This window comes from Ceratotherium simum, chromosome 23, assembly GCF_057802395.1.
Source record: "Ceratotherium simum simum isolate JZ-2026a chromosome 23, ASM5780239v1, whole genome shotgun sequence".
NCBI classification, from domain to species: Eukaryota; Metazoa; Chordata; class Mammalia; order Perissodactyla; family Rhinocerotidae; genus Ceratotherium; species Ceratotherium simum.
In genome coordinates this window covers 18,676,105-18,699,746 of record NC_141922.1, presented here as the reverse complement: position 1 = coordinate 18,699,746, position 23,642 = coordinate 18,676,105, and positions in this window count along the sequence as shown.

The window sequence follows — 23,642 nt, the reverse complement described above, 5'->3', positions numbered from 1 at the left end:
ATTCATAAAATACTGCGGAAATGAGCGTGAGAGTGGAACGAGACCTGCAGGCCGTGCCCAGCGCCACCGCTCATCCTCGGGTGACCTGAGCTAAGTCATTTCCCTTCCCTGGGCTGCTGGTGACTGGGACACTGCCGTGTCTCTGAGAAGGCCAGCTTTTGTGTCTCTGCCCAGGTGAGGTTTAAAGAGTCCCTCACTGTTCATGGATGAACACTCTAGAGCAGTGGTTTCCAAACATGAGCAGGCACCAAAATCACCTGGAGGGCTGGTTAAAGTTTCTGAATCCGTAGGTCTGGGGTGGGACCCAAGAATCTGCATTGCTAACAGTTGCCAGGTGAGGCTGATGCTTCTGGTCCAGGGACCCCACTCTGGGAATCTTTGGTCTAGATGTTTCATTTTTACAGAGACTTACGGACTTTTGGCCAGTTTATCTAAACTAAGCATGTGTATAAAGCATGTGTAAGCATATTCTTCAAAGGACCTTTCCTCGCTCCCCCCACTTCCCCAAATACAGGAAACACTGAAAACTTAGGGATTCAAAAGAGGCTGGCCTTTTCTGGAAGATGCTCTCAATATTGAGGTTAAACACAGTGTGTTGTGGGAGAGCTCCAGCCCTTGCCTGAGAAACCCTACAGTCCTGCAGCAGCCATTGGCTGTGGGCTCTCGTTGCCTTACAGACACCTGCCCACTAAACTCTTCCCCCGACCTCCTTCACCCCTCCCTCATTCTCCATCCCTTGGTCCCCTGCATTCCTCCAGTCTGTGGCATAGCCAGGAGGCAAGGATACCTTCTGCTTAGTGGAATCTGCTCCGGCCCCCTTACCGACTCATGCTCCAGATACCACACTCCCCCTAAACCACTGCAAGAGCTCCTGGTGTCTCTGGTCAAATGTCACCTGTCCTCCACAACTCTGCATCTGCAGGACCAGGCCGAGGGTGAAGTGAGCAAGGCACCTAAGAGTGCAAAATTTAAGGAGCTGAGGTCATGCAAGTGCCAACCCTGCCCTTGCAGGACCCTGAGAGTGAGCGCCTCCTTAAATTTTGCATCCTAAGTGCCTCATTTGCCTCACCCTAGCCCTGGCATGCTTTCCTCTAACCCTACTGTATTTTCCTCCATCTCTTGCTTTTCACAACGTGTCATCATGTATGCGTTTGTTTACTCTCTTTAATCCCACTGCATTGCAAACTCCATTAGGGCAAGGACTATGTCTATCTTGTCCCCTCTCTTACGTCCTCTATGCCTAGCACAGTGTTGGGCACATAGGAGATGCTCCATAAATATTTGTGAAATGGATGGATAAATGGAGGGATGGAGGGAAAAATGGATGGATGGAAGGATGGATGGATGGGTGAAAAGTGCCAGCCCTACAGTTAGACAAACCTGAGTTTAAATCCCAGCTCTACTGCTGACAATCTAGGTGATCTTGTGGGATTGACTTCATGTTCTTCAGGGCCCTAGTTCCTCCTCTGAAACTTGGAGATGCAGACCTTCGCCGTAGGTCTGGTGTGAGGATTAACTGAGTTCATGAATGCAAAGTGCCCAGCACACAGTAGGTGCTCCACAAACATTCCTTCCCCTCGGGCCACTCTGACTGGAGAGTGGCATTAGGCGAGGCAGTGTGATGGCTGTGCCTTTCCACGCACGGAGGGGAGGTTTGTGTGAAGAGGGCAGACAGGAGGAAGCTGGGTCCAGGTCTAGGAGACAATATTCCAGACACCTATGCATCTGACTTTGGAGACTTCACCATATGTAACCAATTCTCTCCTTCCATCCCAAAACCCCCAAACTCTCCCCTACGCCCCCACCAAAAGAATCCCAAATATCCAACCTGTACTTTTCTTATTAAAAAAAAAGTTAAAAAGGGGGCTGGCCTGGTGGCACAAGCGGTTAAGTGCGCACGCTCCGCTGCGGCGGCCCGGGGTTCGCTGGTTCGGATCCCGGGCACGCACCGACGCACCGCTTTTCAGGCCATGGTGTGGCAGCGTCCCATATAAAGCGGAGGAAAATGGGCATGGATGTTAGTCCAGGGCCAGTCTTCCTCAACAAAAAAAGAGGAGGATTGGCAGATGTTAGCTTAGGGTCGATCTTCCTCAAAAAAAAAAAAAAAAGTTAAAAAGGGCTTTAGCCTACTCGTTTCCTGGTCCCTGCCTGCACTGCCTTTCCTGTCTGTGCTCCAAGCACTGGACCTTCCACAGACTTCATCTCCCTGTGCTGTCCTGTCCTTCCAGCCCATTAATAACATCAGACCAAACCTGGCCTCCAGCTTCTGCCTTGGCGGCAGCTGTCTTCCCCTCCTGTTATTTACCATCCTTGCAATTCCGCTTGCTTCTCTCGAGCAATTTAAATAAATTCTTCAAGCAAAGCAGTGTGAGATGCTGTCAAATGCCTGAAGACACCAAAGGGAAAACCTAGCCGGAACGGTGTCTTTTTATTTTAATTTCTGCACCAAAGAAAAAGCCTTGATAATTGGTTGCAATGAAAATACACAGGGAGGATGGTTGTGCTTTTTTAACTAGCCAGCAAAATATGTCAAGCTATCTTTTCTCCGCTGGGAATGATTAAAGGGTGGCAGAAACTGGGAGAGAGGTTCTTAAGGGGACTAGATGGACAGCATTCTCACTGAGGTGGAGGAGAGCAGTGGAGTGAACATCTGCGGGTACCATCTCTTCCTTTAGGGTTCACTCGTCTCCTCCTCCAGTCATCTGATTCCGGGGGGCTGCCCAATTCCCTCCCACAAGGCAAGCCATGGTGCACCAGCTCCCTGTTCACAGGACCAGGTGCAGGAGCACTCAGATGCTGGGAGAAAGGGCTCCCTTGTTCCATTTAGATCGCAAGTGTGACAATGTTAGCGTGGAGCTGCCAGCAGCCAAAGCCCCTGCCGGCGAGAGGAAGCCAGTCTGTAGTCTGTAGGTGGGGAGAATGAGGCCAGAAATCAAGAAAAGAGGCAGAGGAGCAATTGAAGGAGAAAGATGATGACGGTGGTGGTGGTGACAATGACAAGGGTGACATCATTTGAGTCCCTGGACCCGGCCATTCCTAAGGCCAGCTCCCTATCTTTCCAGTTTCACGAAAACCAATATATTTCTCTTTTTGACTTAAGCTAAAAACCTTTTGAGTTGGGTTTCTGTCACCAGAATCTCGAAGAGTTATGATGAGTTGATGAGATTATGAGATGAAAACCAAAGAAAGGGCAGTAAACGTAAACAGCCACATGTGTGCAGCGGCTACCGTCCTAGAGGGCTCGTCTCTAAGTCCTTGCCACTCAAGTGTGTGCCCTGATCAGCAGCAGGGGCATCACCAGGATGCTTGTTAGAAATGCAGAATCTCCGCCCTCACCCCAGACCTGTTGAATCAGAATCTACGATTTGCCACTATCCACAGGTGATTCATATGTTCATTCAAGTTTAAGAAGCCCTGCTGGGAAGGCAGTAGACAGCTCCTCCTCCACCTCCTCCAGCACACTGTAGGGGCGGGAGGATCTAATAATACACCACAGAGCTTGTTTTCAGGGTGTACACTCTAAGGCCTTGGGGAGCAGGGAGGCAGAGGCAGGAACAGGGTGGAGAGCGTGCGGTACCCCAGGTGTGGGTGCGCTTGTCCTGCCAGGCCACCTGGTGCGCAGCCACTTCCAACCAACAGCTCTCGGAAATGACAGCTCTCACTACCTGCCACAATACCATCTGGAGAGAACCACCAGAGATGTCGTTCCCTCCTACTGATTCCTGAAAGCTCCCGTCTGGAGCGCCTCACAGCTGGATGTACTTATAAACCACAGTGGAGACACCATCATTTCCCCTGGGGGGTTGATCAATAAAAATGAATAAAAATGACATCTGAGCACACCCCATGACATGCTGCAAGCTGGGTATCTTGTAGAGTGTAGGAGTCACATTGCCCTTGACTTTGAGGAAGGAGGAGACAAAGGTGTCCATTAGTGACTCTAACACCTCACCCAGAACAAGCCTCCCAGGCATTACAGACTGCCTCAGTCTGCATCCTTGCAGGAAAGAGATGGAACACTTAACTTCAGTAATTTGGGGGCAATGTATTAAAAGGGCTGTTTACAAAGGTGTGGGCAGGATTTGGGGAAACCAGCAAGAGAGGATGTAAGGAGCCTGGCCCGAAGGGGAAAGGGATGGGGCAGTTACTGGAACCTGTAGAGGAGAGATGTACAGAGTGGGCTGCCTGAAAGGAGATGTGGCCCTCAATAAACCACGGTGACCCAGCAGAGAGGGAGTCGGGGGAAAATATCCCGACATCGTTCTCCTCCCATCCTCTGCCCTCCTGCCACTGCCTCCCAGTGGCCAAACGCAAGTCAGAGGGCAAGGGGATCTGTTGATCCAGTCTGTCAGAGTCTGCCTCCCAGCACACAGAGCAGGTGGGGAAGGGTGGAGGGGGGGAAACAGATGGTCCAGCACACGGATCAATCTATGGGCTGGACCAAAGATGGCAAATACACACCAGGCGTGCCATATGCCCCACTCTATACCCATGGCAGACATTAATAATCAATCAAAGTGCTTTTGCCTGCTGGGCTTAGACAATCCTTCACAATACTTAACACAGAGCCTCACCTCAAATCTGTTAACCTTGGAACTTATAATGAAATATGTGGTGAGTGCCACTGGTTGCCTAGCTAATATCCATCCCCTCATTCTTCCTTGCTAACAGCCAAAATATTGCTCAGGCAGTAACATACCCCAGCCCCAGGTGAGAAACTCAATTTCCCCTGCAACTAGGAGTGGCTAATGAGACATACGCAGAAGACCACTGCATAGCTGGGCCCACTCTCCTTCCTCCCTTCTTATTACCTTGTATACATTGGTGATCTTAAGACTAAGTATCTGATGGCTTCATTGAGTCCCTGAAGCAGTGCCATCGCTGCTGGTTTTCAAACTCCCTGATATGTCAGAAAAGTAAACCTCTATTTGCTTAACCCACCACTCATTGGAGTTGTCTGATGCTTACAATCAAACGCACTCCTGATTGGCACAAAACCCAGTGCCATCCTCAGGCTAGACAGCTAGGAACCCTTTCACTCATACATATATTGTTTATCCCTATGCTCATTGCCAGGTGAGAGATAAGTTAGGCACAGTCTGTTCCCTCCTCAAGGAGACTTGATCTATATTTTGAAAGATGAGTAGGAGTTTGCCAAGGGATAAATCAGAGGAAAGCACAAAAAGCAGAAATGAAAGAGTGTATACAACGTCAGGGTATTAAGTAACTGGAATCCAGCTAGCAGTCTATAATGTGTAACAATAGAAGAAACCACCAAAATTGAACAACCAATTTTGAAAAACAACCAAGTCACTCTGATTCAAACCCAGTCATGGAAAAAACTGCTACTATATCATCTACTTGTAAAGAACCTGAACAATAGCCAAAGAATAATACTATTTGCTTGTATGATCGGAAATCAAAAAGTGGTTTGGGATTTCCCCAAAACAAGTAAAAGGTTATATAAAATAGATAGAAAGTGAAACAAAATAGATTTGTAGTCTTTTACCTTGGACTTGCTTCCCATAGCTGCATCTGGGTCATAAACCTTGGGATCGGGTTCATCTCTCCAAATTTATCCCCCAACTGCTTCCATAATCTCTTCCCCTGGTCACACTGGTCTGCTCGCTGATCAATGAACACTCCCTGGATCCATGCAGCTTTCCCTCTTAGAATGCCCACTCCCTTCTCATTTCTTGCCTAAATCCTACTGGTTCTTCCAGGCCCAGTTGAAGTACACAAGACCAAGTAAAGGTAAATCTTGGACCACAGAAACAGGATTTAAGAAAGACATACATATCCCAACTGGTTCTCAGGGAACCCCACTGCCCTGAACTCCTGGAGCATTTACCATCAACAGGATTTATCTAGTTCTAACCACATGCGGGTTTAGCTGTTTAATTTTCTCTTTCTGTGATGCTCCTCTAGATCAGGAAATGTGCTGAACATCAGTTGTTTTCATCCACCCAGCATCCCTTCCCCTCTCTTTTAGCAACACTTATGTCCCTTCCCATTGAGGAAGTCTTCTCCAGACCTGCTCTTCCCTTGTTCCAATTATAGGATGTTGGTGTGGCACCAGCACAGAACATGACCCTCTGTCTGTGGGTAGTCATGTGACTCAGGCCCAGCCAATCAAAGCACTCATCTCTGACCTCAGGGAGTGGTCCAAAGGGTACACACATGACCCAAGCTCGGCCAATCAGAGTCCTTCTTGGGGTTTATAGAAATTGAAGCAGAGAGGGAGGGGGGAGAAAGAAAGAAAGAGAGACAAAAAGAGGCAGAAGCAAAGAGAAAGCGAGAAGGCTGACGACATCATTTCAGTGTTTAGAGCCAGTCAACCGTAAAGTTAGGTTCACCCCATCTTTCCCAGTTATGTGAGCCAATAAATCCCCCTTTTGCCTAAGTTAGTTCAAGTTGCGTTACTGTCATTTGGAAATGAAAGAGTTGTGACTAACACCCATACTAGTACCCCATGCACAGCACATGTCTGTGGAGCTGATACCATAGACGATGCAAAGGCAGGTTAGATTATATTTTAAAATATGTTGGCTATGATTCCATTTATAGGAAATGTCCAGAATAGGAAAACCTATAGAGACAGAAAGTGGTTGCCTAGGGAAGTGGGGGGTGGAGGGTGGCGGTGTAGAGAGGGGATTGGAGGTGAAGACTAAGAGGTATGAGTTTCCTTTGTGGGGTAATGAAAATGTTCTAAGATTGATTGTGATGATGGTTATACAACTCTGTGAATATACTAAAAGCCATTGAATTGTACACTTCAAATGGGTGAATTGTATGATATGTAAATTAAATCTCAATAATATATATATAGTGTGATCGTTGAAACTAGAAACCAAATAGAAAAAGTTAAATCTTTTTGAGTTACAGGGAAACTTGATTTAAGGAACACATATATGCCAAAATCAACGTGTTATCTTTTCCCCCAGAACCTGCCCCTACATTTCCTGTCTCGTGAATGGCAGTAGCAGCTTTTAATAGCCCAAGCCAGAAATCTGGGGGGCATTTTTCATACCTGTCATTCATCCTTCGATTTTAACCAAACACCAAGTCCTCTCACTTCTAGCTCCCCAATATCTCTCCAAATGACCCCTCCACCACCCCCGTAGCTACTGTCATCATTCAGATCCTCACCTCTTTCCCTGCACAGCCTCCTAACTGGTCTCCCTGCCCAGGTCTCACCCCACCCACCCAGTCTGTTCTCTAGACTGCAGCTAAAGAGATCTTTTCTACAACATAGTCCGATCACACCTCTTGCCTGCCTGTCAGTGGCTCCTGCTGCCTATAGAAGAAAGCCAAGCTCCTGAGCGCCACACACAAGCTCCTCTTGGCTCCAGCCTCTGCCTGTATCTCCCAGCTTCAAATCTACTATATCCCCCATCCCATCCCTCTCCAGGTTCTCTCTCACCTGGTGCCTTTGCACCTGCTGTTCTTGTTACCTGAACTTCCCTTTTCTTCCTTCTTTGCCTGGCAAACTCCTCTGACCCATGCAAGCCCCAAATGAATATCACATCCTCTGAGAATCCTCTCCTGACCCCTTCCAGCCAAGTCAGGTGCTTCTCCCTGTGTGCTCCCAAAACCCCTTGTGCATGTTTTTATCGTGATTCTGGACACACAGTATTATAATTGTCTCTGTGTTTGTCTGCCATATAAGCCTGTGGTCTTCTTGCAGACAGGGTCCAGGTCTTTGTTATCTTTACATGCTAACACAGGCTTGAGACAAGGCAGGCATGCATTCGATAGTGTGTTGTATGAATAAATCTGCACTAGCAATAGCAGAAGATTAATTAGGCTAGGGATGGCAGGAAGATATTTGAAAAAAAATGCCATCTGTGGGAAAATACCAACGATGGGATAAAGTCGATTAATGTTCACAAACTCCTTCCCTTCATCCAACCTGCCCAAGAGAACCTCTACTTGATAGCCTAATTCTCCTTTCTCCCACATCTCCCCAAGACAGCAATTCCTAGACATTTTTGGTGCAGAGTCTGGAGTCAGCAAAGAAGGACAGCAGCAGAGGGGTCTAGGGAGAAGCAGAAGGACTTAGGAAAGAGGTCTAATCAGTCTACGTAATAAAGAAGGGAGAGAGAAAAGAGAAGGTCAGGAGATAGAAGTCACTGGGGCTGGCGGAAAAGGAAAGAATTTTTTGAAGTTCTGGTTAGTGAACAGCTCCAACAGAGTGGGATATGAGAAGACTGGGCAAGAGTCCAAAAAGCATGTCAGACATGCTGCCGTGGGTCTGCCTGGAGCCTGCTGAATGTCCTTTCAGAAAGATCAGAAAAAAATTAAATTCCCTTTTCATCATGTTTCAGCTTATTTGGACTATGCTACTGACTCTAGGACTGGACCTTGTGGATCACAGCTTCAATAGGGTTACATGACCAAGTTGTTTTAGTACATGTGAAATGAAATTGGAAAACCAACTGAAAATATATCCTGCTACTGATAGGATGAGTCTCATTACTCCTTCCCATGGACCATACTCGTCTTCACATCTGTTGATGCTGTTCTCTGTCTGGTAGGAATTCTTGTGAGCCCTGGAATAGACTGAAACACAGTTAAGCAGCAGAGGAGAAGTGACTTTCCACAGTCACATGGACTATCCATGGCAAGGCCACCCCAGGATTCAGGGGCCCTGACTTCTGGCCCCTGCTTTACCACCAATGGATTGTATGACCTTGGGCAAGTCACTTCCCCTCTTTAAGTGTGTTTCCTAATTTGAAAAATTAGACCAGATGACCATCAACTGTTCATTCCAACTCTGAGATTCTGTGATTATAGAAGGCTGGGCCAACACCCCTCTTAGAAGTCCCCAGGCTCCAGCTCCCAACCCTTATCCTCAACCAAAGGCTTTGGGGGGATTTTTCAGGACAGCAGTGAGCTAAGGAAAGCTTTAATAGCTCTAAAGCTTTTGAGCCAAGCTTGTCAGCAAGCTCCCCAGGGTAACTCTGAAGAAGCATATGTGCCCATAAACAGTGTTTAATTAAAGAGCAGCAAAAGGGAGCATGGAAAACTAAAAAGTGGGCTGTTCAGGCAAACCCAGAACATGTCACTCTGCATCTCTCCTCAGCCAAGCTACAGTCACAATGGCATTTGTTAGAGAAATAGAGAACCTTTGTGTGGGGTCATCTAACCAGCTGCTCTGGAAAGACAGCTGCCCTCGCTCTGTGCCTGGACACAGTCTCCTAGGCACCGTCTCCGCCCTGCAGAGGTGAATAAACCTTCCAGGCGCCAGCATGGGAACCAGGCTGAGGACCGTGTCGGCCAAAGCAGGATGAATTTCTCCTTAAGGGATTTTTAAATCCGTGTGTGTTCCAGAAGAAGTTTTACATGGTGCTTCTGACTCCCTTGTGTGGCAGATCATCAGCATATTATGTAAGAATGGGTAGGGCTCCAAGAAGGAAGAACTTCCATGGCACATGAAAATGTTAATCCTCTGCATCGAGAAATTGCATAACTTTCCACATCAGAGAAGTAAAGTTTAGACTTCAAAAAGATGTCTTCAAGATTGGATTCAAGAATCCGCCCAAAGCCACAGAAACTAGTAGGTATCAGAGCCAGGATCTGAACCCAGTTTCTCTGAGACCAACGCCCATGCTTTCAGCCACAATGCTCCAGCCCCTTGCCAAGTGATTGCTGTGGCTCAGGACCCATTACAACCCTGGAAACAGCACGCGGGCACACACACAGTCAAAATGGGCTAATAAGTGGGATATATGCCCCGAGGGTTATAACCCCTGAGGATTCTTCCACCCACTCCCAGGCCACGGGAGTGGACAGTCCTCCTCGCTAGGAGTCTGCCTTTCATGTTTGTGGTCACGGAAGGCTGACTGGGAACGGGAGGCGTGGGTTGGCTAGAGTCTTTCAAGGAGCTGTAAAGAGAAATCAAAACAGAGTTTAAACAACTTGGATATCAAGCGATTTTAATGATCAACTTCTCTTTACTCATAAGAATGAAGGACCAGGAGACTAGGGGAATTTGAAATCCACATCATGACCTGTAAAATTTTGCTCATTTAATTGTTTATTCCAACTGCCTCCCTAAACCAATTTTTCTTTTTCTTCTCATCATTTGATGGAAGCTGCAAAGAGTTGTGGAATACCCAGCATCTGTCTCTGGCGGGGCTCTCACATGCTGTCTTATAATTATCTATTCATGGGACTGTTCCTCCTTCGTTAGGCTGCAAGATCACTGAGGCAAGGATCTTATTCATCTTCATATCCCCAGTGCCTAACACATCATAAGACTCTTGATCAATATTGTGGGAGGAAAGATGGAAGGAATGAAGGAAGGCGGAAAGGAAGGAAGGCAGGAATTGAGTGGAAGGAGATAAAGTAAGGATCTAGGACGTAAATTTAAGGGTTTTCTTATATACCAACCAAGTGTAATACATGGTCTTGATCGGATCCTGGTTTGAACAAACTCTAAGAGACATTTGGAGGCAAATGGAGAAATTTGAATATGGATGGATATTAGATGATATTAGGAAATTATTATCAATTGTTAGGTATGTTAATGGTATTGGGGTTATGTCAGAAAATGTCTTTGTTTTTTAAAGATGCATAATGAAGAGGTGAAATGTGATGAGATATATATAGTTTATTTTTAAATATTTAAAATATTTTTTAAAAAAGCATAGCAAATTAACAATCGTTAAATCTAGGTAATGAGTATACAGATGTTTATTATACTAGTCTCTCTACTTTTCTGTACATTTGAAATTTTTCATAACACAAAATTCCAATAAAGCAATTTCAAACATAACCACAGTGCAGTGATCAAATTCAGGAAATTATCATTGCTACACTACTACAATCTTATAAGTAGCCCATATTCCAATTTTGCCAATTATCGAATACCGCCCTTTATGCCAACTTTTTGTTTCCAGAATCCAAACCAGAATCACCTTTTGCAGTTACTTGCCATGCTTCTATGCTCTCTTTCAATCTGGAAGTTTCTCAGCCTCTCTTTGTCTTTCACAACATTGACCTCTTGAAAGAGTAAGGCTCACTGTGTAGTTGCATTTGTCTGACTGTGTCCTCATGATTTGGTTATCAAGTACTACAGGATTCTGCAGGAATACTGCATAAGATGTCGTGGCCTTCTCAGTGCGACACATCAGGAGGTACCAGACATCAGTTTGTCTTACCATTGGTGGTGTTGATGTTGATCATTTGGTGAAGGTGGTGTCTGCCAGGTTTCTTCACTGTAAAAAGCTACCTTTTTCCCTCTGGAAATAACCAGAAATCTGTGGCAGATCCTTTGAGACTGTGTAAATACCCTGTTCTCCAACATTTCACCCAATGGTTTTGGCATCCACTGATGATTCTTGCTTGAATCAATGCATACTTTGATGGCTGCAAAATGGTGATTTTTCTAGCTCTATCTCTACTTTTATGTTTATTAGTTGCCATTCTACTGAAAAGAAGAGCGTTCCCTTCTCCCCCTAGCATTTATCTTTTTATTTGCTAGTATCAGTATGAACTCAAAAACATGTTTTTGAAATACAAACATTTCCATGGGGGTTTAGAAAGGCGTGTTCTACATTTTAGCATTTTTAACTCTTGGTGCCAATTTCTTCTGCCTCTAACATCATGTGCAGCATCAGCAGGACCCAGGCCAAAGCACAAATGTGAAAGAAACTAAATCGTTTACCCTTTCCTCCGGCATCCTATCTTGGTTCAGTCACTCAATCATTTAGTCAACAAACACATACAGAGTATGTACTAGCAGCCGGGCTGTGGAGCTCCCAAATTGAATCCAACCGTGGCCTCACTAGTGAGGATAACAGGAAGCTAGGTGAGTGACTTCATCCCAACCCAATGGAAACCATCACAGCCATGAGCAAAGCACTCCAGGACAAAGCACAGGAAGAAGGGACCAGAGGTTGCATTTGGAACAATCTTGAAGGAGGAATAGGAGTTCCCCAGTAGGGATGGGGAAATGGGCCTTGCAGACGTGTTTCGGATCAGTGAGGAGTCAATGGGCCTAAAGTCTGGAGATTGTAGGATTGCCAGGTTGGATATAGAGATAGATAGCAAAACAGATCAAGATTATTTTTTATAAGAATGGCATCCCACTATGTACACTGTTTTACAACCTGCTTCTTTCATTGCACAACCTCCTCTGGACATTGTTTCCATGTCAACAAATGCAGATCAGTTTTAGTGGATTTTTAAATGAGCATTTCCAGTGTCAGACCATGATTTATTTAACCCATCCCTTGCTGATGGACATGCAGGTTGTTTCCAAATTTTTTGCCACTACAATCTTTGTTCATCCTCCTTCTCCCATTTCTCTGATTATTTCTTTAGGATAAATGGGGGGGGGGGCTTTTGGTTTCCAAGGTCAAAGCCAAACCTGAAGGATTCAAGGCCTGAGTCAGAGAGAGTGGCGTTAGACTGCCCGTTGATTTTCCTCATCCATGCCTTATCCCTGCAGCAGGAGTAAAGCTCCTTAAGAGGCTGCCTCCCTGCCTGCCTGAGCTGACTGTGGGCCGAGCATGAAACCTGGGTTTAAACTAACAATTCACCCCAATTATTGCCCACACGGATGATTTAAGACTCCACGCAGGCATGTTGACATTTTCTATACATAAAAGTTAGAGCCTAGATACACTAATGTCCTGTCCCAAGATGCCAGAAAGGAAAAACATGGAGAATGGAAGAGTTTAGAAGCCACTCTGCCTAGACACAGGGCTGGAGAAAAATCTCACACATGATTAGCACAACTGGGAAGGAAGAACATAGCCTTTGAAGCCACGCGATCCAAATCCTGTTGTTTTGGGCAAGTCGTCGACCTTCTCTGAGCCTTGGTTTCCTTAGGTGTAAAATGGGAAGATGATGGCTGCATCATGGAGTTCTGGGAGGAGTGACTAGACTCACAAACGTGAAGCGCTGGCGCAGCGCTGGACAGTGAGAACCTAAGAGGAAACATTATTCACAGCAGAAGAGACTTCATTGTGGGAGCTTCCAGGATAGTGTGGGCAGAGCTAGCGGAACAAGCAAGGAGTGTCAAGGCACCCAGAGACCGGGCACAGTGGGAAGCCATTACCACTTCTAGGGCTGAAGGAACAAGCAGAAGGAAGAGTGTTACCAGCACCCAGTGATTGCTGGGTCGTGGAGAAGGCGCCACTTAGCTGGAGTCGTAGTTGTAGCTACTGCTGGTAACACAACCAAAGAGAGAGAAAAAGAAGAAATGCCAGGCTCTCTTTCTCCTACTGCCTTCCAATCTCCTGCCTTTGCCTCCCATGGCCAAACCCAACCAGAAGCCAGTAACAAGGGACTCTGGGTGACAGAGACCCACTCAGATGCACATTTCTATTTCGGCATCAGGGATGCTGACTGCCTTTAGCAGCACACACAGCAGAAAACAGTGGTCCTGCAAGATTAGGATGGAACAGGGTCACCAGAGGAGGTCCAGCCTGAGGAAGGCAAAAACTCAAATGCATCCAAGTGGATTCTGGCCAGGACTTCAGGCAAACAAGCCATCAACTCAGAGATACCAAAATGCAAGGTGTTGGAATTCATTCAACCCAGCCCCACCTTGTTTTAGAGATGAGGAAAGAGCGGCCCAGCATGCGTAACTAATTTGTTGAAGGCCGTCTTCTAGTTAGTTGCACACCCAGCACCAGAACTGAAATATTATGACTCCAGAACCAGCTTTTTCTTTTAAACTATACACATTATTATTTGAGCCATGCATCAAAGTTGCCTTTGGTAGAGCCATCAATGCAATTATTCTTCAAGTTGCTGAACTACAAAATGTTGATTGTCTCTTGTAAACTTCGCCCAACACAAGCTATGAGAAACCAGAGTAGCCGACTCTTTCATAGGCTCGAGCAAGTAGGAGGTACGAACAGTCTTCAGACCTCAAGGAATAATGAAGGACAAATCTTCCTCCAAATTCCAGTTCAAATTAACGGTCCAAATTCAAACTGAAGCTTGGTGGAGGAGAAATGAAGTGGAGTGTCCTTTAAGGTGGTAGTGGGTGGTTGTTGATGTCATTCCTGATCCACTCATTTCGTTTTTCTCTCACTGCAGATTATACCAAGGTTTCTTGACATTTATTGAGCACCTACTGTACATTCAGCACTGTACTATATGCCAGGGATACTAAGATAAATTAGACAAGATTTTTGTCCTTGAAGCCTTTGTCTGCCTATTTCTTTATTCCCCCTCTCCCAACACATGTGCACTTACACACAGTAAGCACTTATATCTTGCTATTGATCTTGCCATGGCAGGGAGATGATTGCTCCTTCCTCTGATTTCCCATGGCCCATTACATAGACCACTGTTACAGCATTTGCCACCCTGTCTCCACTGTCATGGAGCTCCTCAAGGGCAAGAGTCATATCCCAGGCATCTTTGTAGCTCCAGTACCCTAGTGCACTGCCGGGTACATAGTAGGTGCTCAATACATGTTTATTGATTAATTGAATGTCAAATGTACAGACTGATGAATGACTGGATTATGAAAATATAGATGGATGGGTGAATGAATATATGGGTAGGTAGATGAGTATATAGATAGATGCTTGGGTGGGTCAGTGGATGGATGGATATTTGGGTGGGTGGATGGTTGGATGTTGTGTGGATGGATGAATGAATAGGTGAATTGATGGGTACATGATGGATGGATGTTTGGGTGAATGGATTGTTGGATATTGGGTGGATGGATGAACTGATGAATGGGTACATGATGGATGGATGTTTGGATGGATAGATGGATGGATGGGTAGATAAGTGATTTAAAAGATATTTATCTTCCTTGTGGCTTTAGGACAATAATACCTACCCTGCTTACCTCCTAAGACAATGCCATACTAATAAGAGGTTATAATAATTGCATAGTGTAGTGGAGGAAAAAAAAATGGGGGGCCAACAGGCCTTGGTTCTACTCCCAATTTTGCCATTTAGTAGTATAAAGCCATTTATATGATTTGAACAAATCCCCAAGCAATGTGGGCCACTTTCCATTCAGTTCTAAAGTGACAGCAACATCTGCCCTACAAACCTGGTGGTTATTATCAGAGATAATGTATTAATATACATGATAGTGCTTTGTCACAGCAAGTGATGCTCGTTGTGATGATGGATAATATGGGTAGCTGTCATCTGGCCACTGTCCATAAGGTGGGAATATAATGTTTCTCTCATTAAGCTTTGCAATCCCAGACCCCAATCCTCTGGTCTCAGCCTTCCCAATTCCCTAGACTAGTGGTAGTCCACCTACTGCAAGCCATTTGCTCACCTTCCTCCTTTCCAGGATGCAGTTCCATGCCACATTCTACCTGCACCTATGGGCAGTATGCAGGCATGTGCCCTGGGACCTGAGCCCACTGTTCTGAAGGGAAGCAGGGAGATTACTGGGGAAGGGCATCTAGAAGAAATGCTGTCGGCGAAGCCTTCACTGATGAGTGACTTTCCAAAGTGTTCTTGTGTTTCTTTTCTTAGAAAATTGATAAATACATCCACAAGGCCAAAACCATTCATTCAATATTCACTTATGGGGTCAAGCACTGTACTTTGTGTTAAGCACCATAATTGCTGGGGAAACAAAACTAAATAAATGCTGGCCCCTGCCCTGAATGGATCCCACTAGTCTGTGCCCTTGGTAGATTGTAGGCCACTTCAGGACCTAGCATTGTCTGGCGCATAAGAGGTATTCAATTCACTTTTGTTGATCTGGAGGAGCTCAGTCTAATGGGGGAAGCAGACAAGTCAACAACAACTACAACTGGACATATACACAGAGAACTGGGAAAACAGAGGAGGGGCATCAATTCGAAACAGGGTCATGGTCACCGTCCTGGAGGAGGTGCCACTTAAGCTGAGTTCTGAGACAAATAAGAATAAACCACAAGAAGAAATAGGTGGGAGGAGACAGGGTTTGGTAGAAACGAGCTGATACAAGCATAGCTTTTTCTCTCTTCTCTCTTTCTCTTCTACTTAACTTCGATCTGCCCCTCCTTGCACAGCTGATGGGGTTTTTACACTCCAATGGGAAAACAACCTTCAGTTGTCCCATGGAAACATCAGTGTGGGCCTATTCTGGTCTCCTTATGAAAACCACCTGTCTGGAGGGCAGGTGGAAAATCACAGTGGTCATTCCTGCTTGTCTTGACAGAGAAGAGAGAGGGCATCAGATTCCAACAAGGGGCGGGGATCGGAGGTGAGAAGAGGGTGGCAGGATTGGCTTCCACTCCTGAGACTTTTCTCCTGCTCACTGTGGAGCACAGGGCTGTAGCCAGAGTCCACAGGGTCCCAGAGGCAGCCTCCCCTCTCGGCTCAAGTTAACATCGGACAAAGGCACAGAGTGTGCGGCCCGGAGCCTTACGAGCCTCCAATTTCAGAACAGGTGATACAGCCTCTCTTGACACTTGGAGCTTATAAATCAGCCTGGAGCTGGGCCCGGGGCCAGCTGTGTCTCTCCTGGGGCAGAGAATGTGCCCTCCACACTGCTCAGGGTAATCCCAACCCCTTAGCAGGACACGACTGATCGGCTGCACTTACCCTGCAGCCCCATCACTCCCCACTCCTCACCCTTTGCCTACCCTCGCCTTCTGCTCCCCAACACTCCATTTCTCTTGCCCCCAGACCTTTGCACATGCTATCCCCTCTACCTGAGATCCTCTCCCTATCCCTGATCCTTTATCTGGTTAACCCTTGCTCCTCTTTCAGGTCTCAGCCTAGAAATCCCTGCTTCTAGAAGTTTCCTGCGATTCCACCCCCAGGTCCAGGAGAGCTGCCTCTGCTTAGCTTCCATTGCATCCTCTACTCAGCCTTCAATGCACCTCTCACACTGGACTGTAATTGCCAGATTGCCTGTCCCTGTCTCCTATTAGGGCTGCTTCGGGGCAGAGGCCAAAGCTTTTTCACCTTTGTGTCCCCAACACCCAGCACAGCACCATGCCTGCATGAATGTGCCAGGTCAAATGAATACATGAATGTTTGCCCTCTCACGGGAACCGCTGAGGGCAAAGAAAGCTAAGGTTGCTCCTCAGCTGAAGGGCCCTTCTTTGGGGGCTGAGATGCTCCCTCTGCATGAAAAACCACTCCCTTCTGTTTGCAAAGGGCTTTCACATGCACATTTCTGCATAGCTTTCGCACCATCCTCGAGTGCAGGTATTAATCCCCACTTTACAAATGGGGAACCTGAGGCCCGGAGAGGCAAGGTGAGTTGCCTGAGATGCACACTGGGAGGTGGCAGAGAGATGACCAGCCCCCAGGTCTGTCTGACTCCAGTTCCGTGCTGCTTGCCAGCTCATTTGCTCCTCTATCACACGTCCTGGGCCTCTGGCATCGGCCAGGTGGAGCCTGCCAGCCTGAGATGCAGGCGAGCAGTCACTGCTCAGACCCCTCCAGTGACATGTTAACCACTCCATGAGGGACCCTTGGGGGCTGCCTGATCCTCCTCCTTAGCGTAATATGAAAGGCTCAATTCTGCCCCAGCTGTCACACACACACACACACACACACACACACACACACACACACACACACACACACGTCTAAACTCCCGCCCCAGGGCTCTTAGGGCGCCAGTGGGCACAGGTCCATGTTCATCAGGGAAACAGATGGGGGTGGTTACAGAGAAGTCTTGACAAGTGTTGGGAAGACTAGAGGAAAGTGGTGTTACCCAGAGCCCATGAGCCAGGCACCCCTGACGCTGCTGCCAGAGGAAGAACAGAGAACTTCTACCTTCTTCCCGCCTTCTGACCTCACACAGGTGCCTTTCATTTGCAAAATTTAACTGGGACCCAGCTGGCAAGGGAGTCTGGAAAATGTAGTTTCTCAGACTTGGTAGAACAGGAAAACGATAAAAGGGCAGGTATCGAGCTGAACACCAACGGACAACTCTACATGGCTAGGACCACTAGAGAAGAAGGTGATGCCCCCAAAAGGCCCTGGGTAGGGCCACCAGCACAGTGGACATTTGCTGTGTTTTCTGGCTGTCCCACACCTCTCGGCAGTCTTCTTACACTTGAGGAGTTCCTGCCTTCTACCTCAAAATAGAAGTCATGATCTCACTTTGCTGGTCTCCCTTGCAGCTGGGAATGAGTATGCCCTCCACAAGTCAAGCATGCCAGCAGGAGCTACTGGAACAGAAGCGAGCGATGGCGGAGGGAAGCACCACACAACATCTCCGTTCTGGGAGGCAGCAGTAGTACAAGGTTGGGTTTGTTGGAGAAGGGGTGTTGGGGTTGGGGCAGCATTCCCCCTGCAGTCACACCAAGTCCTAGTGCAGAAGGGGCCACGGTGGTTCAACTGTTACGTCCAATGCTTGGTGGTGACAGTGTCCTCATCAGACCAATTCTGCAGCAGAATGTCATTGCCAGGAGCTCAGATTCAAGCCTAATTCTCCAGGCTTCCCAATGATTCTCTTATCGTTACCCACCAATCTTTTAAAATAAACACTAAAACTAAAGTATAACGTTCTTACAAAAAGTATAGAAATCATGAGTATACAGCTCAATACATTTTTATAAAGTGAGCTGTCACCCATATCAATACGGAGGATATTTCCAGTACCCCCAGGTACACACCAGTGGCCCCTTCCCTAAATGTAATCACTAACATGACTTCCAATACCATGCCTATTCTTGAATTTTATATAAATGGAATCATATGGTATGTATTATTTTGTGTCTGGCTTCTTTCACTCAACGTTGTTTCTGAGATTCGCCGATGTTGCTATCTACTGCAGTGCTTTATTCATGTTCCTAGCTGTATAGTATTCCATTGTAGGAGTAAACCACGACTGACCCATCTATTGTCGATGGACATTGGGTCGTTTCTAGTTTAGGCTTATTATAAATAATGCTGCTATCAGCATCTTTACACATGTCCTGTATGTGCATTGCAGTGGTAGACAGTCATATGAAGGGAGGTGGAACTGGGGACAACTGAGATTTTTATAGGGAAAAAAGGTGATTTTTCTTGGAAAAACATTTTCCCAAACTGGCTTTCAGGCAAGCAGAATCATTTCTAATGGTGGAATTTAGGGTGACTCTCTGGGCCCACAGCATCCCCTGTAACACCACCTTGGTGACAGGAGGGTGCTAAGGTACCCTACCCGCTGCTTCACTACAGTAGGACATGGCAGAGTGACTGGGCCTACATATCTCTGAGCCTCAGTTTCCTCGTCTGTAACAACACCACCGACCTCATGGGGCTGTTGCGAGGGTCAAATTGATGATTGATCTGAAGGAAAGAGGAAGGAGGCAGGCAAACTAATATTTGCTGTGGACAGCCTTTGCACCAAACGCTTCCCAACATTAGCTCGCTGGGTTCTCACAATAATCTGATGAAGTGGGTCTCGTCTTTCTCTTTATAAATTGAGGAAACTGAGACTCACAGAGGCTTACCACCTGGCTTGAGGTCATAGGGCTGGTAAAGGGCAGTGTCCCCTTTGGCCAGGTCTGCTGGACTCCGCAGTCCGCACTGAGTAGAGACAGAAGGCAGGGATTTCGGTTCTGCCTCTAACAGGTAAGGGGAGTTGTTGGCTTCCTCTGAGCCCCGGTGTCCTCATTTGCAGCATGGGGACAGTAATATCCTCAGAGGGTTATTGTGAGGATGAAATGAGTTCATGGTTGGGAAGGGAAGGGGAACTAACATTTCTGAGGAGAGAGAAATGATTTACACACATCACCTGATTTGATTCTCACAGTAGCCTTCTGAGGTGGGAGCGGATTATTTCCTTCTAGCTCGGGCATTCGGGTGTGTCATGAATGCGTGACTCAGAAGCCCCACAGGGAATCCAGCCCCCGGCTGCCCTCCTCACTCCTGCAGGCTCCAGTTCCTGCCCAGAGGAAGGTGTCCCATCAGAATTTACCCCACAGACAGAATTTACCCAAGGCAGACAGAGTCTCTCTCCCGCCGCTAAGGCCAGACCCAGAACTCCTCCAATAGTCTTTGTTCCTCAGGCCCTGAAGCCAGGCCTGCACCCCCTAACACACACACACACACACACACACACACACACACACACACTCCACGGGCCCTGCACAGCAGGCTCCCCTCCCAGCTCCCCACTGCTATCAAGAAAGCCATTGTCAAATGCACACACTCAAAATGCTAAAAGACTGCGTTTTTATTTTTCAAGGGCCCATTCCCAATCACAAGAGGCCACTTAGTCTGAGTGGGGCCCGGTAATGTTGATTAATGATTATGCATTTCTCAAGAGAGTTGGGAACGCTCAACTTGTCTCATGCCTCAGGGCCTCCCGAGGGGCACATTAACCAGGGAGTCAGAGCTGTGTCCAGGGATCTTTCTGGCGAGACTGCTGCAGACCCAGCACAGGGTCACTCTTAGGTTCCAGTCGCCTTTGCTCAACACCCTCTTCAGCAGGCCCTCTTCTGCGACCCGGCCTCACCCTGCCACCGCCTTTCCATCAGGGGCTGGGAGGGGGAGTCTAGGGGAGTCGCTTCCTCGCTTCAGTGCCTGACTCTCCCCTCCGATCACACGCCATGTGGATGTGAATATTAATAAGAGCTCGTACTCCTCCAGATACTTCAATTTAATGATTTTTAAGCATTTTCTTTAATTCTCTTTCTCTGTGTGACAGATACAAAATTATTAATGAGTTGTCCCCTCCAGCCCCCCCCACTCCCTCACCCCCCACACTATCTCTAAAAAAAATTTCATCTTTACACATTCAGCTCCTCCCCCAGCCCCCTCCCTGCCGGCCATCACCTCCACTTCCTTCTGAGGAGCCCTCTCTTCTGGCCAGGCCTGTTCCCACACTTGGGGATGCAGAATCTGGAGAATGGGCTGAGAGGGACCAAACTAGACCTGAGGAAGTAAAAGGAAAAGGGGGAGAAAATTTGAGATTTGAAACTTCGGGTTTGGGGAGCAGTTTTCTTGGAGGTGGGGAGTCAGGGGTTCCAGCACAGCTTCAGGTGTGAGGGACAAAACAGTGCAAAGCAGAATGAGGATTTTAAGAAGCCCTAGGGGGAAAAAAGACAACGAAGTGTTGGCACCCTCATAAGCCACACCACCAGGGGAGTGTACATTGGTTCGCTCACTTTGGAGAACTGGTAGTTTCTACTACAGCTGAACAGGCACAGGCTCTGACCCAGCAATTCTCACTTCTAGGAACAAGGTATAGTGGGTACCTACCCAACAGATATGTGTCCACATGTTCAGCAAAAGATGTGCACTAGGGTGTTCACAGCAGCACTGTTCATTATATCCAGAAACCACCCAAATGCCTATCAGTAGCAGAATGGATAAATAAATGCTGGTGTATTCATACAGCGGAATGAATTCTACAACAACAAGAATGAAAGTACTACAATTATACACAACAACATGAATGACTCTCACAAATAAAAGAAGCCAGACACGAAAAGAATACATACGGTACGATTCCATTCATGGAACATGCAAAACCAGGCAAAAACTAATCTACATGGTTACAAGTCAGAAGACTAGTTCACCAGGGGGGACTTAGTGACTGGCAGGGGGTTCAAGAGGGCTTCCGGGGGGCTGGGATGTCGTATTCTGATTGGAGTGCTCGTTATACAGGTGTGTTCAGTTTGTAAAAACTCACCAAGCTGCACACTTAGGATATGTGCAATTTTCTGAAGGTACAGCACACAATAAAATGTAGTTTTTAAAAAGCAGTAGGATTGTAGTGGCTCTGTTCTTTGGATTTCTCAAAGTAAGGATCTGCATTACCGTACAATTGCTTTGGTTGGCTGGGTTGTGTTCATGTGAACGTGATACTGTGCTGAGACAATGCTTTGCGTTCTCTACACTTCACTCAACGCTCCTCCTGTGCTCTCAGGAAGATTTATGTTTCTGAGCTTCCCCTGTGGTTATCCGGGGCCACGTGACTGAGTGCCGGCCGACAGACTGCGGGCAGGAATGACGTAGGCTACTTTCAGCCTCGCCCCGAGAATCTCCTGTGCAGTCCTCCACTTGCTCTCTCTTTTTCTCAATCTGTTCACCACCTGCAAGGAATTCAATGGAAAACTCTGAGATCCTGGGAGATCATGGAGCTACTGATAGTTCTATCATGGCACAGAAGAACGTTGAAAATCCCCGCACTAAATAAAAGGAGAATAAGTCCCTGAATAACTGCATGGAGCAGAGCCCCCTCCTCATTCTCCATGCCCCCTCCTCACCCCCACCATCCCACCTGCCTACCCACCCACATTGGGCTGTGATTTGAACAAGAAATATATCTCTGTTGTGCATGCAATGGGGATTTGGGGACTGTTTGTTTCAGCTATTGACCTAACCTAAGTATCTGATCAATACACAGTCCGCCTTACTGAAAGAAGCCATTTGGGTCCTGGGTCTCCAACCAGAACCTTCTCTGTCTTGTCAATGAGAATAGAAGTGAACATTCTTGGGGGGAAATACTTATTCCTCACTCCTTGCTGTTCCATAGAGGAGAGGGAATTTCCCAGGAAGGAAAAGTAAACAAGAAACTCTTTAATTTTTCTCCCAAAGGGAAAACTTAAGTGATTGGTGAGTAGACAAAGGAACTAAGCGTAGCCCATGTGAAGCCAGTCAGGCCTCAGAGAGCCCCCTTCTCTGCTCTTCCCCATGGGAAGCCTGCGGCAATAGACTGTCGTGTCCTTGCCTCGCTGTGCCAGTGACCAGGGGAGTCTTTCCAATTCTGGGGTTCCGTTTTAAGACAGCCACATGACTACACCCCTATGCCATATCTTCCAATCCAGCTTTTCTCGGTCATGAAGCTAACATTTTCATCTCTATCTAGTAACTGCAATTATCTCTCAGTTGGTTCCAAACTGAAGAGGAAAAGGGGAGAGTAATTTATTGGTCCCCTAAAAAACCAGTGAATCTAGGAAAGGAGCTGTTTTCTGTAGCAATGGCCCAGAAATGAGGCCAACTTAGAAAAATTATTTTTAACCATAGAAGTCAGGGAAATTTCAAGGGATTTGTTAAAAAATGGGGGCAAGGGGCCGGCCCGGTGGCGTAGCGGTGGGTGTACGCGCTCCGCTGCGGCAGCCCAGGGTTTGCAGGTTCGGATCCCGGCTGTGCACTGACGCACCGCTTGTCAAGCCATGCTGTGGCGGTGTCCGACATAAAGTGGAGGAAGATGGGCACGGATGTTAGCCCAGGGCCAGTCTTCCTCAGCAAAAAAAGAGGAGGATTGGCAGATGTTAGCTCAGGGCTAATCTTTCTCCCAAAAAAACAAAAAAATGGGGGCAAAAGGGACTGAAAAGGGGGTGGACTTGAGACAGCTCTAGCTGTGACCCCTCTCTTCCTTCCCAATTCAGATCAGCTTCACTTTTGTCTTTTACATATTAAGATTTGAGATTTCATTAAAGCAGAGTTCCACGTCTAAAAATCACTTGAAAATCTCTGATTTAGATAATCTTTTAGGTACCCCCCCAGCCTAAAGGATCTTCGAGCTTATAGCAGAAATCCAAAATTCCATTTTTGTGATGTTTTGCCAATGATAGTGGTCTACCACCAAAGTAGACAGATACTGGGACACAGAGAAGCCTGTGGTCAGCTTCTAAACTAGTTAAAGCTCTTGCAGGAAGCAAAGAAGAGATGCATCCAGGTTGCCTTAGCTGGTGGGACAGTGGTGCTCAACCTTTCTTTCTGTCTTGGGCAGTCTGACTGGCTCACCTGCGGGG